Source organism: Buteo buteo, chromosome 3, assembly GCF_964188355.1.
Source record: "Buteo buteo chromosome 3, bButBut1.hap1.1, whole genome shotgun sequence".
Classification (NCBI taxonomy): Eukaryota; Metazoa; Chordata; class Aves; order Accipitriformes; family Accipitridae; genus Buteo; species Buteo buteo.
In genome coordinates, this window is record NC_134173.1 from 62,504,378 (window position 1) to 62,519,310 (window position 14,933).

Here is a 14,933-nt window from a genome sequence, read left to right on the forward strand (position 1 = left end):
GGCAACTTCCCACATCTCAAAAATGCCATAGCAATAATAAGCACATTTGTTGGGTATTAGGAAAGAGGCCAAGTGATGAAGGCCATTGGGACTGAACTACCTTTTCACCACTGGAAATGGTGATCTACCCAAAATAAGAGATACTAAGCCTGATGTGAATGAAAAGACTTCTCGAGCTGAGGGAACCCTGGATAAGGCCCAGATTGCAGAACTTGTCTTTGGGCTCCGTAATCCAGGTTTCATTATGCTAAAATTACCTTTAAACCATATGATTTTTTTTTTTTTTTACACCACTCTCAGCTATTTTACAGTGGAAATAATGCTAATAGCTATCTCTAGTTTCCCTCAAAACCAGCCAAGGCTAGTCTACATGATTCACGCATCTGCAAGATACAGACTTTTCTGTTCAACAATCACATCAGTTTATCCCTGGAAGCAAAAAGTGGAAAATTCTGCTAAAATCAGTTTGTAATTCAGGATAATGAATTACCAAAGTGACTACTGTAATTCTTTTAAAAAATAAAAAGCAAATTCTGATAACCAATAGTTTCTCATGCCTGGTGAAGATAATGGCTAATTACTTGCTGATCCTCAGCTCCTGCAATGGGTCATTGTTGTTACTCATTACTTTTACTGAACGTGACAACTTGTCATCAAAGCCCATTGCAACAGTATGCTTGTTGCCTTGTGCTTGCGTTGCAGGCTTAGGTCAGATCTTAGTCATATGCTCTTTTTAACAGAATAATACATTTAGGAAGATGTCTGAATTTTGTGAGATGCCACTGACTAATCTTTGTACAAGTGGATGCACAAGCAGACGAAGAGCAATCTGAGTCAAGGGTCCATGAAGACTGTGATATTATCAGTCAGTATGCTGCAGCAACAAAAAGTTAAATGAAAATACGCATTTATATTCAACAGGCTCAAGTAGGACCTCTTTGTTAAGGGATAGTAGAATTAATACTTTTACACTCATATATATTACACACCCACACACAGACATATAATGCACATACGGCGCTTAAACATCAATCATTTTGCCAGAATAATGCAGCAAAAAATCATTAACTCTCAGTGTCTCAGCTTAATATATGTCTAATACTTACCTATCTCACAGGAGTGTTGTGAGGCTTAATTAATTAGTGACTGTAAAGCACTTTGTGATCCTCTAATGAAAGGTGCTACATAGCACAAAGTATTATTAAAATCATTAGGACCACAAAAAAGCCCTGTGGAATTCCAGCCTACACTGTCTGTTGGGGTTGGGAGTGATCTTATTATTAAATGGAGACCGTCAGACTAATTTTCATAATTTTTTCAAGGTCTTTTTTTCTCCCTTTGCTGTTGTGATAGCATGTTAGTAGCTAGAAATTTAATCTTATCATCTTAATAACATACACTCATGTAGTTTGTTACTGCAGGGCTAGAGAAGAGAGCAGGGCTTTTGGCACTCATCTGGCTTTCCCTTTTAAGAAAAAAAAAAAAAAATTGAGAGACATATTTTGACACCTTCCCACACTCCACCCCACCAGGACAGCCGATCATGTGAGATCGCAGGATACTCACTATAGCCGCATGGGAAAATACTGCTGTGGTTTTAATTTCTCCCTCTTTTTTTTTTCTTTTTCTTTCACAGCAAAAAAAAAAAAACAAGGCACAAAACAAAACCCAGCTTATTACACATAAATAGGCTACAAAGACTGTCTGCTGTGCTTTATATAAAAAACCCTTCAGTGTTCAAAGTGTCGGCTTCTATCAAGCACATAAAGTCCTAACCGATCTGGAGCCTTCTCCCCACTCTCCATCTTAACAATTGAGCAGCTGTAAGGCACACGAGCTCCAAAGCCAGAAAGCTCCTGTCTTGAGAGAGTGAATTTCTGGGAAACCGTCTCCGCGGCGGGCTCCATCCCCAGGGAGCCACCCCGCACCCAGCTCTCCGCCGCAGCCCGTCCCGCCAGGCTGGCCCAGACCCGCGCCAAGCACAACCAGAAAGTTAACAAGCTAATCAGGACTGCCCACGGTTCAAAGACCTGTATGTTTTCCAATTTAAGCATTTTTAAATAATTAACAATGTATTTACACTGGAAACTCCAGGTGAGATTGCTGTCTTCACTGAAAATTGGATTACATTAGATGCAAACTACCCCCAGACTCAGACACAGTGGTACAGGGCTGGCTAAAGCTTCCATCTTTCCCCCTTCCGTCGTGGATACTTGAACGGTGAAATGACAGGAAAGAGACGTGTACAGCTTCACATCCCCACCATCTCCAGCCGGGACACAGAGCTACAGGCAGTCATACAGGATGCTCCTCTCCCAGCTTTGCTTGTGGTTCTCAGAGCAAACCTGCCTGGACACAACCAACACGTGGTCCTAACCTTTCTCTGCTGAGAAGGGAGGGGAAAAACAACCCCTTTTGTGTAAGGAACTCAAGAATCAGACCCTAAACCCTGGGAGGGCAGGATAAGCTTAATGACAAGCACAAGACCACCTCCTCCCTCACTGGCACCAGTGTCTCCAAATACACCATACAAGACAGGGGACATCACAGCTCTAAGCGAGTGACAAACTGATTCCAAGGGACTTTTTAAGCTATACATGTTTTTCTACAAGCCCTAAAACTGCATGGCCACTCCTTCCTGCATGAGATTGCTTAGAGTAGAGCATGCCTCCTCAGATCACCAAAATTTGGCAGGATCAGACATTGTATTTGGTCAAAATGTATCATCTGCTTGATATTCTACATTCTGCATGCTCCACTGAAATTATGATGGCTTCATCAATCTAGAAAATGGAAGGGGAAAATCATGCCTTATACGTCATACTAGTAGAACATACTATTATAGCAAAACGCTGTTGTTTTTCACCTCCTCTCTTCCTCTTCTGCATTTTCAGACTCTTCAGTTTGGTCCCTTATCACCAATTTGCCAAGAGGTTTTTGCAATTTTTTTTTCCACAAAGTTTACAACAAAGAGACAAGCGAAAAAAAGCTGCAGTCTGTTCAAGCTTGCTCCTACCATTTACATTTACTTTCCCAACATTGATCATTCTCAAATCTCTAAAGGTGCACTTTTGGACATCTTAAATCCTGTTCAGCTACAAAGCCTCATCACCTTCAAACAACTCTCATCAAATAAATTTCTTATTAATTCACATCAAATTAATTCAAAGCGATCTTTTCTATTACCATATGCTTCACAGCACAGCACAGCACACAGTAGTAGTCATCTAGCCACTGGAGTAAATCTAACCTTTTCTATGGGTATAAAACAGACACTTGATCATTTCGGAGAGTTGAGGAGTGGTATTTCAAAATAGATTGTTTGAGCCTACTTCCAGGCACTTATTTCATTTTAAGCTCACTACTGGGGTAATCACACAGACACTTTCAGGAGAAACTGAAGTCAAAAGGTCATTTGTCTGAAGAGGCAACACGGGGTGGAATATTACGGTATCTTGCAACCAAAATGAATAATTCTAAAACTGCTTTTAGTTAAGGATACCTGAGCACGGCAGTTTGCTGCTCTGCACTTCTTACTGGCTTGCTGCAGAGAGCTTGCTCCTACCAGATGTCCACTGCCATGCACCCAGGATGGGGGAGCCCAAGAAGGCAAAGATTCGCTTTGCCCTGGCTTCCAATCAAGCATCTAAAAATACTTTGTAAACACGACAACCTGTTAAACCTCAATGAACCTTGTGAAACACAAAAATTAATATCACTGGCATTTTACAGATAAATAAAATTATCTATGGAGAGATGCAAAAATCAGGGTGTTCAAGGTGATGTGCAGGCAGAGCTCTTAGCTAGTGACTGAACTTGGCTTCTCTTGATGTCCAGGCCCATATCCCTCTCCTGTACGTATTTCAGTAGAGAGCGCGTCACCCTAGCACTTGGCAAAAGGCCAAGATCCTGTAATTTAATAAGGTACAGAAAGAGCACCTTGTGCAAAAGTCTAGATGTTCCAATTTATCATGATAGTTATGGGATAAACTGACGTTTTAGTTGTATGTAAATTAGTCTCCAAAACAGCATAAAAAGGCCACACTTTCAGAGAATATTGTGCCTTTGCTTCTCTGTTCTGCATTTATCTAAATTCAGCTTTGTGTATTAAAAGTAGTTTAATTTTTATGTATTGATGCTGCTTTGCATGCTCCCCAATCTGTTGTTATTGCACCTCAGAGAGAATCCAGCCTGATTTGCTTACTGCAATAAAATAAATGACTTCTGCCAGGACTGACACCTCCGATGAGAGACCGGCCATCCTCACTGAATCTTTTGGTTATTCTATTAATTTGCTGTTGTTACGCTTTATAGGATTGTAGAACATTCCCTATTAGATGAGACCAGAGGTCCATTTAGTCTGGTGTTCTGCCTTGGAGAGCAGCCAATACCAGATCCTTCAAAGAAGGTTCAACTGCCTATGGACAGATACAGAATCACCTACCTCTGCAAAAAATAAATCGCTCCTAATCCTCAACACTTAGACAGTGCCTTACTTTCTGAAGAGTAAGAGGGTTTATAGCCCTTAATTATCACTCAGGTTCTACAATTTGTTGTTAATTAAGTCTGTATATCCCCCACCTCCAATAGAAGTGTCCAATACCTATGTGAACATTATGAGGGTCCTAGTATCAGTGATATCTTCCAGCTCTCACTTTACAATCTAAATACGAACTAAAAAAGAGCAAATATTTTAAGCATTTTGAATTTGCTTCTTGTCAATGGAGTAGAGGTTCCCCTCAATCAGGAATCGAAGATCCTCTAGGCTGTGGGCGCATCTATCACATCCCCCTTATTCATCCTGTCTTTAGGGTAAACAACCACTGTCTTTCCAAACTCTTCTAGTAGGTGTGGCGATCTCATATATTTCAATTTCTTTTCAGCCTGAGTAAACTCAATGTTCTTTGTAATCCAAATATCCTTTGAAGACAATGGGAGTTTAGGGTTTGCAAATGACTCAGGACTGAATCTGAGTTGGGTGTATTGGCAAAGGCAAGCGCAGTACTACCTTGAGATGAAGAGTGAGGAATGAAGGTGACCTCCTGGCTCCTAGGCAAGAGCAATCAGGTATGGATACAAGAAGTGACTCATTTGTTCTTTTGCATTAAGAATACAATGGACTGATCCTATTTCCCTTGAAGCTAATGTCAAAAGCCCCACTGACTTTTAAGAGAAACAAACCTGAGATGTGCTGTTCCTTTCTGTCAGGTGAGGCCTGTAATATGAGAGAAAGGCATCAAAGTTCCCTTGCCCAAAACTTCAGTCAGATGGAATCAAAAATTATTTGGGAGAAGAGAAGCAAATGGAAGAGGAAAGAGGATGGTTTTGGGTAGCATTCCAGAAAAGTTCAAATCATTTTGTTTCCAAGTGGAGGCAAAAAACCCCGATTTGAAACGGGGTTGAAATTTCAGCTGGATCAAAACTAAAAAGTGGGAAGGAGGCAGAAGTCTACAGCCTGGACCTGAAACAGTAATATTAAATCATCACCGGAGAGGGCATTATTGCAGTACTTTTCCAGCCAGACTAGAACCAAGATGAACATGAGTTTGCAAAAATATCCTTTTTTTTTTTTTTTCCAAGAAAAAAATTGGCAAGGGTTTCCAGACACAAGTTACGTAGGTAAGAGAGGGCAACCAAGGGCAACCGAAGTTGAGCCCACGTACATCAAAGCAGACTTTGGCTTTGGGTACCTATCCAAACTGAGCCTTCAAAGGTTCTGATGTTGCCCTATTGTTTAGTTTGAATCTTGTCTAAGCTTGCTCAGGAGAACCCACATTCAGAAGTATGGGAGAAGGGAAAAAGAACACACATTTTCCAAACTGTGATTTCAAAACAAAACAAAAAAATGTAAATCTACATGCTGCAGGGTAATACTGGTAAGCGTGGCTAGCTATTGTTGCTCCATGCTTTTCAATTTCCATATATTAGCATTCATTGCTGACATTATTAAATCCAAAGTTATTTGGATGCTTTGATCAGCAAATTGAATCTTGAGTCTATATATGATGTACCTATATTCACGTAAAGTTTACAAAACTATTATATTTCCCTATTCTAACTCTTCCCTCCACATGCTGTGAGTTTCCATATATCCCACAGCCATACATTCCAAACACAGACTATTTTATTTAGTAATATATTCAAGAATTTAGATAAAAAGAAAAGCAATGGAAAATGTTTGGCAATCTCTATATAAACAGTTTCTATACATTTGGGTTGAATCATCCAGTAAGCTCTCATCTTGATATGCCTGTGACAGATAAAACTTTCATCACCAATATGCCCTCTTGACTTGGAGGTCAGGATACAGGGGGATCCGTATTACAAAAATCTCTTATACTCTTTATGGCTATCACAAAAATTAACATCACATTAAATATAAGCAAGTCAGAATTTTGGCACTGATTTTCCACTCAGCACAAATAACCCCACTCTCCATTGTGAATGGGGGAGAAACAACAGCAGTGGCAACCACAACAAAAGAGTGGATTGTGTGTTCCCTACACAAAACAGAAAGCTGTGCCTATTCAAGAAATCTTGGCCATTTGTCAGAAATTAGAGAACTGACGTTGGAGCCCAATATTAGCTCCAGCCAAAGCAGTGGTGAATTACCTTGCCTTTGGAATCATCCCTATTAACTAGGAAAGACTCTCTGTTGCAGCACATGTCATACGGTCTTCATGCCGACTCAGGAACACTGAGGCACTTTCTTAAAACAAAACAAAGTTAAAAAAAAAAAAAAAAAAAAAAAAAAAGGCCAAAACGAATGCAAATGGATTCACTGTGAGCGGTTTATCTATTATTTGCCCTTTTTATCTCTTATTTATGCTCCTTTTTAAGCTGAGGAATGAAGTGAAATGCTGATGAGAAACCTACTCTTATAATGCCTCCACCGTAATGATTTGTTATGAAATTGCTTTAAAACAAAGAAGCATTTTTCAGATAGCCATAAGAATCGAATGCACATATTCGCTAAGGAATATGATTTCTGTTTACCCATTTCAGTTCTGGTCAGAAATGAGGAAGGAGCGTGCAGAATAAGGAGACTCCTCAAGCTTCTGCTGATGTGGCTTTGCAGCAGCTTCATGTAGCAAGCGCTGGCATTCCTTTAAAACTGGCAAGGGGTGCCAGCGTCAGCCTGTTGACTGCTGGATGAATATATATAGTGCAAATAATGCTGTTCTTGAATCAGTTTTTGCCCAACTCCCACATAAACTTTCCATGGGAAAATCTCATAATGCCTGCATAAGTGATTTTATGAATCTAGCTTTCAGCTTTTGATAGAAGATTTCTTACTCTACTGGCTTTGATTCTTTATTGCATGAAGGGGTAGTGCCAAAAGCCCCCACATTAGCCTCGACCATACAGACATCGGAAATTTAATTTAAACCTTGGCAATCTGCCAGGATCATAAAACACATACAAAAAAGATTTTAAAATTGGTATTTTTTCTGAGCGCTAAATATGTAATTTCCACAAATGCAAGGACAACACAGGTTGCAGAATCTGTACACTGCAATGTAGACAGGCACTAAAACTACCGATAGGAGCCGAGTAGAAATCTGCAGTCTGCAGAGAACAAGCGGACAGTTGTTTTTCCCACTGAAGATGATACATTTTGAAATGAGTTGGACACTAACTGTATCTCTTTTCCATCAATAATACATCTAAATGTTCCTTTAAAAAAAAAAAAAACCAAACCAACCTAGAAGAACTTCTCTAAAAAAAGTTACATAGAGGTACAACCACAGATTACGCTAATACTTCCATTCTCAAAAATCCCCTATACGCAAGCGAGCCTTACCGCATTGCTCCTGTCTTCCTCCTCAGAGCTGCCTTCTTGCCACCTCAATTCCCAATCCGGTACCTCACCAGTTTTAAGAAATATCCAAAAATTATGTACGGCTGATTTGTTGCACTGGGTATATCTCACAAAAATGGAAAGCTTTTGCCGTGTTTTCACTTACAAAGAAAGCAACTTATTAAAGCAACTTCTGGGTTCACTGGCATCTTGGAGTCTAAAAGAAGTCCCAAAATTATTTGCAGAGGCTACAACAGCACCTTCTTTGAAGTAATGTTGCAACTTGTGCAAAGGAATTTGGGATGTACCTGAGATCTGAAGGTGCGGGCTACAAATTAACACAGCCAATTAGGTGGAGAAGCTGAGAGTCCAACACAGATGGGGCAAGATAACCGCAACTGAATAAAAGGACTGCCAAAAGTAAGCCAGTTGGCTGAGTATAGATCGTGTCATCCTGCTCAGCTAGCTGTTGCCCAATCAATAATCTGTTGCTGTTTGCTCTCCCCATGCCAATCAATCCAAGCTAGGGCTGCTTCTAATTTTCCAATCTAGGAATAGCTTCAGAACATCCACAGTTGTTATTTCAAACAACTCAAGAGATAAATGTTTCATCCACACATCAGCATGCGGATTCTTCCCAAAATGGGACTAGTCAAGAGTAAATAATTACTCCTGTAACAGTTTGATCTGATAAACCACAAGATATAACGCTGCAAAAGCGATCTTTGTACCATCAGCAGTCAGGAGAGAATCCAGCTTCTAAAGTTACTTGATCAACTGATACAGGACCCAAATTGTGATAATTCTGTAGAGAATGTTTCACAATAAATACAGCCATTTTTTAGGGATTAGTATTAGCTATAAATTTCTTATCCCCTGAAATCTGGTACAACTGGATTTATGCTGCAAAGATGCCTTGCTTTACAAGAAGACAGAGATGAAATCAGAGCCAATTAAATTCAAGCATCTCTGAAACAATTCTTTTGTTAAGCAGTATGTATTGAAAGAATAAGAATACATGAGAGGAATTAGAAACTATCTTCGCAACTTGTCCGTGGCTTCTCTTCTTGTGAGTAATGAGAACAGCCCAAGATCACACAGATAAAAATCTTAATGTCATAAGACACTGGTATAACCATTTGTATGTAGATAACAAGATGAGCATATATATGCACACATGACATAAGGAACAGAAACTGCAATAAACAGAAGTCACATATATGTGAAGTAGCTGATACTTGGGTCTTCTCCAGTATGAGAATCTACTGTTCAAACCAAACATTGATTCAAGTCTTCCTTTTTTTAAAAAATAACCTTCAGTATCACTGAATCCCACAGCATCTTGATAGGCCTTGGCCCATTAATAGAAAAAGAATTACTCTTTATGACTCCCAGATCTAAAGCATCGATTTGATTTCCCACCCTATTACACACCAACTTGTTGCAGGTCTGGATGTTCCTTTGAGCCTGAAACAAAAACGCCCAACAACTACGCTCGTAACACTCACTCTTCATCTGCACACAGCAGTACCTACGCATTGTTCCCATTTTGCCTGCTCACAAGATGGCACGCTTGTCTCACTTCAATCCCGCAAATAAGTCTGTATTATGCTCACAGCATCAGGGATAATTAAAGGTTGGGCACGGAGGTGGTAGCGCTGTTAGCGAGCAGAGCAACACGCTCCCACACCACCGATGGCACCGGCGGTGCTGCAGGTACGCCTCTCCTGCAGCGCCTGCGATGCTGCGGACACACAGACCTCCTGGGTCTTGCTTCCCGAGCTCAAATGCGGGGAAGCAGCAGGGGCTCAGAAATTGCAAAGCCCAGAAGAAAAATACGCAGCTTCTTTAGCCCAAACTGAACTTTGTCTACCTAGAACACTACTGGCATCTGAGCTAAAGGGTAGTTGTGTAATTCAACAGTATGCTGTAATCTGGGCAACATACACACACTTGATTAGACTCTAAAATTACTGAAAATTACCATCTCCCTTGCGTCTTTCTAACAGCTTGACATATCGATGCCTAATGTCTCATTATGTTTCGATTTGAATCATGACTATAAATCACTGGAAATACAGAAGAATGAGACATAAGATTGGGGGGGGCGAGGATGCATTAGAGAGAGACTGGACTTCAGAAAATTCCTGAAAATATTAAAATCAGCAACAGAAACACCATATAAAATTCTGAGAAACAGCAAGTCTACAGCAGGTAGTGGAATAAAGATTACATGCTGCAGACCCAGTGGTTCACTCATCACAGGTAGAGGACTTGTTTGGATTTAAAGAAACATCCTTTTTTCTTTTTTTCTTTTCTTCAAAGACAGGTGTGGGGAATAGAAACAATAGGAACACTGCTGTACTCATATTCACAATAAAAGCTCTGAGAAACAGAAAAGATACAACCTTTTATTTTAGCTATAGCAAGGGTGCGCAAAATCTAGGACTTCTGTTCATGTGGCAAATACACACACTTAATTATATAGGCAGGCCCTTGGAGTTAACCTGTGTCCTTTATACCGGTAACCAACTGCTAGTTACTTGCTGCAAATCCCTACATTTTGCCCTGAATTCACAGCATCACAAGTCAATTTGGCCCTTGAATGGGGCAAAAAGGAGATATGTCTTAGGCTGTGCCGGAGCTGGCATGTGAACACTGTAACTGAGATTCAAGAAGTGAGGAAATGTCAATGGTTTAGGCGTCAAGATGAGCAAAAGGAAGACCATTGTGCAAGCTCACACCACTATAGCGATGCTGTGCAAGCTGGTAACAGTGAACCCACAAGAAAGCACTAGGCAGGGATTTTTTTTCACCGCCAGCTGAACTGCTTCCTGTAATTATAAATATACAAATGTTAAAGTGAGAAAATTATTAAAATGCACTGATAAAAAATGAATTCCCAAAGAATACAAAAAAGATTAATCAACAACAGTCTATCAGCATAAGATACTGTGGCAACACAGCATTTATGAAGCAGGCAGCCTGGCCTTTACTTGCTTTGCTACATGAGAAAAATCCAACATCAGATCGTGGGTACATCTAAACTGTGGGATACACTTCTGCAGCTCACAGCTCCAAATGCACACCCTGGCAACATCCTGACTACACGTCAGAAAATCTGGCTTGGCACCATTCTTCTACGCACTTTGGACTCCATCAGTAGAAACCCAAGCGAACAGACGAAGTACAACATGCACCATCCAGCAGATCAGGATTGCGGTGCCTGGCCTGCAAGAGAGAGCGAGCAACTGCTCGTTGCTGGCTTATGCTTCCTATAAGCACTCCACATTTCAGCAACATTAAAGAGATGCTTTCTGCTCTGGTTTATAAAGCCATTTTTTTATTATATTTCACCCTTTTTTTTTTTCCTTAAATAAAATAGTAGATCATTAAAAGAGAGGAGGGGCAGTTCTGTGGTTAGACAAGTAGCCAAGGACTGGGAAACGTCTCTTAATTTCCTTTGTGTCCTCAGAAAAGCAGCATCATACGCTAACTGCTCCCACTCCAAAACAGCCATATCATGGCTGTGTTTGTCCTGGTTTTATAACACTCATCAAGAAGTGAGCCTGGTCTTGAGGCCAAATGACAAGGCAGAGACTTAAACTCTACTACTTTATTCTCAAGTCACTTCTTTCCATTTGAACTAGTCCATTAGGGTCTAAAGTCTCATTTCAAACATCTGCATCAATGGATGATCTAACAAGACAAATACTCAAGTGAGTTTATACAGAAACTACTAAGGCAACTGGATGATGACAAAGTTTTGTGGTATCTTCTATTCAGAGAAGTACTGAGATACAGAAAACTACTGAAAATTGTATTACACGTTGGAATGAAAATTAGTAAGGAAGTGTGTATGCTCTGTGAAATAACAATCCCTGGCAGCTTATTAACTGTAAATGATATAAGAAGGAAAAAAAGAAAGAAAAAGACATCGTAGCTGACCACAATTATAAACCAATCTAAATCACACTTCAAAAGGTCTTATTTTGTCCCAGGCAAGAATTTTAGCAGAAACAGGTAAGTAATAATGTCACAGATGACAATGCATTAAGAAAACTATTTAAAATGTTCAAGAAAGATTAACATTAACTAAAATTAATGAAGATACAGAAGATGGGACTCTTCTCTATATGAACATGTGAACTGTAGCTCATTTAGACTAGCAACGCAATTGCTAGCAGCAGGTAAACATTAGGGAGGGAAAAGCTTAGGATCGTGTTGGCATAAGAACAAATAGACTAGCCATGATTAATTTTGGGCTGAAAATGAGAAGGAAGGGTTTTAACTGACAAAGCAGCGAGGCTATGAAACATCCTTCCACCAGACGCAGTCAAGGCAAAAAAAACCCTGCCTAATTTTAGGATGAAGGTGGGTCACTTTATAAAAGGGATTACATATGGTGGTTGATGTTCAAAGAACTACCCACTGCTCACAATTCCCACAGAACTTCAGGACAATGTACACGAATCCACTTTTCCATGGTATGCACAGCCTTACCACTCTTCCTTAAAAACGTACGTGCCAAGGGCACTGTTTCCTCAAAAGCAGATGGGGAAAAGGCTATTCTTTGTCTCTATCTTTTTTAAAAAATATATTTATATTCATAGTGACTTTCTGCATTCCCCTCAAAGCCAATAGTCTTAAAAATACAGTATCTTCCGCCTCCAAAGAAAATACAAGATACGTAATGTTTCTTACTCGGGCAGACAGAATTAACTGTAACATTACCAGTATCAAAGCTTTTGCCAAAAAGCCACTTCCACCCTTTCTGTCTAACTGTCTTGCAAGTCATTTATATGTGTGACTGTGCCATACTCCAAACAGGCATTATACAGTTCTTTTTGTATTTTAAAGGCAGTTTAGTTATTAGAAAGGCCATGAGAAGGCAATTCTTGAGCCCTCTACATAGGTGCACGAAAGACATACTCAGGGTTGCCCACACTGCTTTGCCAGGAAAACCTAACAGTGAAAAAAAAATTAGGTAAAGTTATTTTCAGTAAATAAAAACTTTGTGTAAATTGTACACAAAGTCTGAGTGGGGCAGTGGTCTACATATACAACGCATCTAGAACGAATCCAGGCAGTTTGAGACTACACGTTGTTGGTCATCAAAAAAAGAGTAAAAGATTGTGCTTTTTTTTTTTTTTTTTTGGTAAGACAAAACACTTGCTGAAATTCTGAATGTTGCCGTTTTCAACCAAATTTCATCTATTTGGATGAAACCAAATAGGTAACAGGTGATGCCTACTGCTCTCTCTACTGAAGAAAATGGAAACTTTTGAACTTTTGCTCTGATTCCACGGTGACAGAATGCTATCCATCTCCCTGCTCGTTCTTGGAGCCACCCCATCTCCCTAGCCTGTTGCAACACCCCTGTTTTCACACAATACACAGTGCAAAAACAAAGATGGCAACAGATGGCTAAGCAGAGAAGCCTTATGTGGTCAAACTGACCAACACAGCCCTTACAATTCCTAAAAAGCTTTTTATGGGGTTCATTTGGGCCTGACCAACCTTCACACATTATTTTGGCTTAGCTGTGTAAACACCAGGCCATTTGCTCTAAGTTTCTTCTTTTTCCACAATAGCACCCTATACCACTATTACTTTTTTTTCTTTCTGCTCCACTGAAATGCATTTAAACACGTATTTATTTATGGTACATACTGTTTGCTAGAACTGGGGCTCTTCGATAATCCATGTTTTGGCAGGCCTTCCCAGCATCTCACTTCTGCCTGACGTATCACATGAAGCTCTTTTTTTCCCTGGCAATATATCGGAGTTTTTGCTTCTGCTTGCGAAAAATGCGACGATTCAAGACTTCCCCCAGCAAGCAGGTACAGCACGAAGGAGAGGGTAACCCTGACAGCAGGGGTCAAAGTAAAGCTGGGGGACGTTTGTCGGCGGAGGCAGAGCTGTCGCCTAGTCAAGCAGCGGGTGCCACGGGCAGATCCAGCAGCCGGGATCCAAGGGCGCGATTTCACGACGGGCTTAAGCCACGTTGGCCCTGAAGGAGCCCTGCCCTGCCCTTCACCGGCCGCCTGCGTGCCCAGGCCCTGCCCTGCGCCTGCACCCACGCTCTGGCCGAGAACGCCCTGCTCGTGCCCCGGGGCTGCCGGCAGGCCGGTCAGACTGTCCCTTTCGGTGGCGGCTCGGGCTTGGATCAAAAGAGCTCACTTCTCCTCTGGAGAGCTGTTCCCCAGCACATTTCCAGCCCAGCACCCGTCTCCTTATCCGCCTCTGCAAATTCAGCCAGCGCTGGAACTGTACTAGCACTAGGCCCACGCAAGCCAGGAAAGGGTCACGCACCTGAAAAACCCCCAGCGGAGCCCAAATCGCGCCATTCCCTGCTCCCCAGACCAGAAGACCTACTAGGTGGTTCCCCATGCCGAAGGTCCTCGGCTAGAGGCCGTATGTCTCGTCTGCCCGACCGCAAGAAGGCTGCGTGCAGTCCAAGCGTTGCCGCCCACCCATGCAACCAGGCTCCTGCGCGTCTGCAGGCCTCCTTGCCAGTGGACGGGGAAAGCAAAACCATCAGAAACGGTGTGGGTGAATGACAATCAGCCATACCATACAGGAGGGAGTGGTTAAAAAGACTTTTTGGGGAAAGGGGGGGGGGGGAATATTCCAGGAGAAAACAATCTCTACCTGCCAGGAAATGCAAGTGGTGTCTTCAGAAAAGTAAAATCATTATTGCAAGCAAACTGATTCATTAAATAACATGCAGGGGAGGATTATAATGCTTTCCTTGTCATTAAAATGCTTTGAAACTATACTTCTGTAAGATATGCTAATGATATTCAGCTTTTGTATTACACAGCAGAAGCTATGCTCTGGGTGGAATTTGGTGCGCTGTGTTACACGGGAGTTCAGGCTAGAAAAGCAGTTATTAGTTCACATTGACCATAAACACATTTCAAATGCACACAAAAACTGGCCGTACCATACAGAAACCAGATGTAAAGGTGATGAACTGGTCTGCACCAAGTGATACATCCCCTTTCCACTCAGGAACCTCCTTCTACAAGGGAGAATCCTATCTTTGGCATACTTTTCTCTAAAAACCAAAAGCCTGCTTGCATGCTGAAAGTCTAATCAATTTTTTTTTTTACCCTCATGTCCACAT

At 41.1% G+C, this 14,933-nt stretch overlaps 1 protein-coding gene across 9 annotated transcripts in view; it reads right to left on the reverse strand.

The window, feature by feature from the left end:
* The window catches only part of TRPS1 (transcriptional repressor GATA binding 1), a 223,144-nt gene that overhangs the window by 183,661 nt on the left and 24,550 nt on the right, over positions 1 to 14,933 (reverse strand). The window contains exon 1 of one of the 9 annotated variants that reach the window (XM_075023835.1): positions 1,399 to 2,012. The exons of the other annotated variants lie outside the window; for them this stretch is intronic. The gene's annotated coding sequence lies outside the window, so the exon portion shown is untranslated. Of the gene's footprint in view, positions 1 to 1,398; positions 2,013 to 14,933 lie in introns of those variants that run through there. 9 annotated transcript variants of the gene reach the window in all.